This window comes from Vicugna pacos, chromosome 9 (assembly GCF_048564905.1).
Source record: "Vicugna pacos chromosome 9, VicPac4, whole genome shotgun sequence".
NCBI lineage: Eukaryota > Metazoa > Chordata > Mammalia > Artiodactyla > Camelidae > Vicugna > Vicugna pacos.
The window spans coordinates 17,698,305-17,703,586 of NC_132995.1; positions in this window are offsets into that span (position 1 = coordinate 17,698,305).

The following is a 5,282-nucleotide window of genomic DNA, read 5'->3' on the forward strand; positions in this document are numbered from 1 at the left end:
ATTCCTGAACAGCAGATGTCATGAGATAACAAATGTTACAAGTCACTCAGTATTAGGGTAATTTATTACACAGCCATAGATAATTAATATGTGGTTTTACCTACCGAGAATTTGGGTGGGGAGGGGACTAGAAGTTCAAGGAGGGGAGAAGATTTGAAATGGTTGTGATGGGAAGTGAGAAAAAAAATGTAAGTTGACCAGCAACATGATAAGATTTCTGGACTATATTGAGGGCCCAAATGAGCTTAGTGATCATGGCTTTATAATAGAACCAGTGTGCCTTCTGTCAGGTGCACTGAGAGGTTAACTCACAGTATAATGAGATGATTATTCATTTTTTGAATGGAAATTTTTATTAGGCTTTGATGGGCCGTGGGAATCTAGTCCTCCTTTGGTCTTTTCGTGACATCTTCAGGGACACATATTCACTTAGCCCATTTGCTGAGGATCTGTTATGTTCCAGCCACTCTTTTATTCATTAACAAATATTTATTGGATGTCTAATTGGTGCGAGGTGTTCTAGACACTTCTAGTGGGGGATATGGAAAAATAAACAAGTAAACAAGATGGTAATGCAAACCCTAAAGGAAAGGAAGGGGTGTGGGGTATAGCTCAGTGCTAGAGCGTGTGTTTGGCATGCACAGGGTCTGGGGTTCAATCCCCAGTGCCTCTGTTAAGGGAAAATAAGTAAATACATTTATGAAAAAATAAAATAAAGGAAAGCAGAAGGGATGGGGTGAAGGGGACTCTTTTATGTAGGGGGTCAGGGCAGCCCAATTGTAGGCATCCCTGGAAGCAGAGGATGGAGCAGTGAACAAGATAAAGTCTTTGCTCTCCTGAAACTTACATTCTTGTGGAGGAGATGCAAATAGAACAGGCAGAACTAATCATCATAGGTGCTGGTAGATGGTAGGAAGCAGAGTTAGAGGGGGTCGGGCATGCGTCTTGTGGAAGGTAACATCAGACCTGAGAGCCAGATAGAGGGAGGGAGGGAACTGTGTGGAAAGAGTGGGAAGAGGGGACGGCACCTGGAAATGCTCTGGGAAGGGACCATGCTTGGAACATTCCAGTTGTGGCTCATACCCTGGAAAGTTAAGATTTGGTTTTTGCTCATGGTACAATGTGTTTCAAAATGGTCATGGAGTTAAAAAAAAAAAAGCTGGGGGGAGGCAGAAGTGTTTATTAATAGATGGTTTAGTCACACCAGGGGTAAACATTTTATTCCATAGGGTAAAAAAAAATAATTACACAAGCCAAACTCCCTTTTAAGAAGTGTCAAAATTGTGTTAATAACAACAGTAAACACTTATTAGGTGCTTACGCCATGCCTGGCCCTGCTCTGGAGCTTTAAATTATTAGCTCATTTAATGCCTTCAAACCTTATGGGATGAAAGTATTGATTTAATCTATTTACAGTTCAGGAAACTGAGACACAGTTTCCTGTGTTTACGTGTTTCTTGTCGCAAGGTCATGCCGCTGTCAGTGACGATGCTGGGGCAGAAACTTTCACCCAGTGTGCTGCCTTCCTCCAGATCTCTTGGAAGGATACCAGAAAATATTAGCAAATAGCGTGCAGGATAATTTGTTTAATGGAGTGGCTTATATATGTGAAGGGCAAATTAATTTCAAATATCTCCATGTAACAAGTACCGTTAGATACTGGTAATCAGATAGAAAGCAGCTGAGATTTTATGGATGACTAGTTGATTGTGTTAGAATTCTTAAGATACCACTCACTGATTTTGTATATTATAAAATAGCACAGAAATATTAATAGGCTAATGATTTATGTTGAAACTCAGCTGCTAATATGCTGAATCTTATAAAATATTGTCAGTCTGGAAAAACCCAAACTGATCATGGATAGTAGTCATTCTTCATATTTTATAGTGTTGCTGTTAAACAGCGGGTTTAAATACTCTGCGTTGTGTTACTTTTTTTGATAGTTTTGAGCTGTCTGTTAATGACTGATTTTCACTTAATTAACTTAACAATAGACTATTTTTTAGAGCAGTTTTAGGCTGACCAGAAAATTGAGCAAAAAGTACAGAGATTCTCCATGTACTCCCTGCTCCCCCATCCCCACATAGCTTTCCCCGCCATCAGCATCTCCCACCAGAGGGGTACACTTATTACAAATGACGAGCCCATCCTGACACATCCTGATCACCCAAAGTCCATACTTTACATTAGGGTTCACCCTTGGTGGTGTCCCTTCTATGGATTTTGGCAGGTGTATAATGACATGTATCCACCATATATTTAGGAAATTTGCACTTCCTCAAAAATCCTCTGTGCTCTGCCTGTTCATCCTTTCCTCTCCACCAACCCCTGGAAACCACTGATCTTTTATGGTCTCCACAGATTTGCTTTTTCCAGAATGTGATATTGTGGGAATCATACAGCATGTAGCCTTTTCAGGCTGGCTTCTTCCCCTTAGTAATATGCATTTAAGGATCCTCTGTATCTTCTCATGGCTTGATAGCTCAGTTCTTTTTAGTGCTGAGTAATATTCCATCTGGATGTACTACAGTTTATTTGTCTATTTCCCAATGGATCTGAAGGACATCTTGGTTGTTCCCAAGTATTGGCAATTATGGATAGAGTTGCTATAAAAGTAGATATAGAAGTTTAACACCTTTGAGGGGAGGATAAGAGCTCAGTGGTAGAGCATGTGCTTAGCATGCATGATGTCCTGGGTTCAATCCCCAGTACCTCCATTAAAAAAAATCAACACATTTAGGCAAATACCAAGGAGTGTGATTGCTGGGCCATGTGGACTTGATGGCAGAGGGAGTGGCCTGCTTCTGAGCGACACCCTTGCTTTCGGAGGAGAGCACTGGGTGAGGGCCGTAGCTTCTGGTCTTCACAACCTGTTCATCCTGGCACTGAACCTCAGCCCAATGAATAGGGCCTGGTGTTTTCAGTGTGCCGTCCCTGAGGTAGAGCCTCCACCCTCTGTGGGAACCTAGCCCCAAACCTCTTGACCACACCTGCCTAGAATCTAGTCTCTGCAGCATGTAGCTGGGGTTGAAGGATAAGACATGCTGGTGACCTGTGCCTCCTGGAAGGGTACTGCAGCCTTCAGCTGGGAGCTGGGGGAAGGAGCCCTGCATTCTCACCTGCACCTGCCTGGACTGGGGTTCCTGTCATGCTGCATTGGGAGGGGGAGGAAGGAGAGGACAGGCTGTCGTAGTGTGGCCATTTTAACAATATTGGTTCTTCCAATTCAAGAACACGGTGTATCTTTCCATCTGTTTGTGTCATCTTCAGTTTCTTTCATCAGTGTCTTATAGTTTTCAGAGTACAGGTCCTTTGCCTCCTTAGGTAGGTTTATTCCTAGATATTTTATTCTTTCTGGTGCAATGGTAAATGGGATTTTTCCTTAATTTCTTTTTCTAATTTTGTTGTTAGTGTATAGAAATGCAACTGATTTCTGTATATTAATTTTGTGTCCTGCAGCTTTACCAAATTCATTGATGAGCTCTAGTGGTTTTCTGGTGGCATCTTTAGGGTTTTCTATGTAGGGCATCATGTCACCTGCAGACAGTGACAGTTTTACTTCTTCTTTTCCAATTTGGATTCCTTTTATTTCTTTTTCTTCTCTGATTGCTGTGGCTAGGACTTCCAAAACTGTGTCGAATAAAAGTGGCAAGAATGAGCATCCTTGTCTTGCTCCTGATCTTAAAGAAAATGCTTTCAGCTTTTCACCATTAAGTATGATGTTAGCTGCGGGTTTGCCACATATGTCCCTTATTATGTTGAGGTATGTTCCCTCTATGCCCACTTTCTGGAGAGTTTTTATCATAAATGGATGTTGAATTTTATCAAAAGCTTTTAAACAAAGGTTTATTTCTTACACTACATGTCACATGCAAGTTGGCAGGAAGCTCTGTCCTTCCCTGTTTCAGGACCCAGACTGACGGAGCAGCAGCCACCAGCTGGGAGGGTGTTCTTGAGAACTTTGCACTGGCAGTTAAATGCTCTGATTCAAAAGTGAGATATCTCATTGGCCAGAACTAGCCATAGGGCTGCATCCAACCAAAAGGGGGACAGAAGAGGGGAGAACCAGAAATATTTGTTGAACAGCAATAATGACTACCATGCCAGTGTTCTCCATCTCAAGAAAAAGCACTACCATCAAACAGCCAGTTACCAAAGTGAAAAAAAAAAATCTAAGAATTACCCTTTATCTCTCTTACCCTTATTCCCAGTGTATAACCCACCACAAGTCCTATCAACCCTACTTCTCTTCTTTCTCCACCACTACCATTCTGTTTCCTAATGATAACCTTTCAACTTGGACTATTGAAATATCCTTAATACTGGTCACCCTGCTTCCACTCTTACCCTCAGCCCACCGAAGTCTGATATCCACACAGCATCTGTGGTAGCTGAATAATGGCCACCTGCCCCCAATTTCCACTTCCTAATCTCCAGAACCTGTGAATATGTCACGTTCCTTGGCAGAATGGTCTTTGCAGATGTAATGAAGATTACAGACCTTCAGATGAGGAGATTATCCTATGTTTTCTGATGGGTCCAATCTAATGCCACAAGCCATTAAAAGTGGAGAACTTTTTCCAGCTGAAATTGGAAAGATGCAGCAGACAGAAGGTAGACTTGCAGCAGGAACCGGGTCCTACACCTTATTGCTTGTCCTGAGATGTAGGGGGCTATGAGCAAGGACCACAGACAGATCACTAGGGATTAAGGGTGGTCCTCAGCTGAGAGCCAGCAAAGGAATGAGAACCTAAGTTCTACAAATGCATAGAAATGAATTCTGGCAACAACCTGAATGAGGCTGGAAATGGACTCAACCCTGGAGCCCTCAGAAGGGAGCCTAGATTTCATCCTCCTGAGACTTTGGCCAGAGGAAAGAGCCAAGCCATGCACATTTCTGAGACTTCTACAAAGCTGAAAGAAAACATATCTGCAATGTTTTAAGCATGGAAGTTTTTGGTAATTTGAAATGGCAGCAATAGAAAATGAATGCAGCATCCAAAGATAACCTTTTTTGAAATAAAAATTAGATAATGTCACTACTCTGCTCAAACATCTCCAGTGTTTTTCTGTCACTCTTGGAGTAAAACTCCTCCTCTTTACTATGGCACAGGGAGGCTACCACCCTCTCCTCTCCCAGTGTTCTTACCTCTGACCCTTAGTCACACCAGGCTCCTTCCACCTACTTGCAGCCCTCTTCCCTCCAGGCTTAACATGGTGGCCTCCTTCTTGTCAGTCAAACCCTAGCCTAAATGCCATCCCCTCAGAGAAGCCTGTCT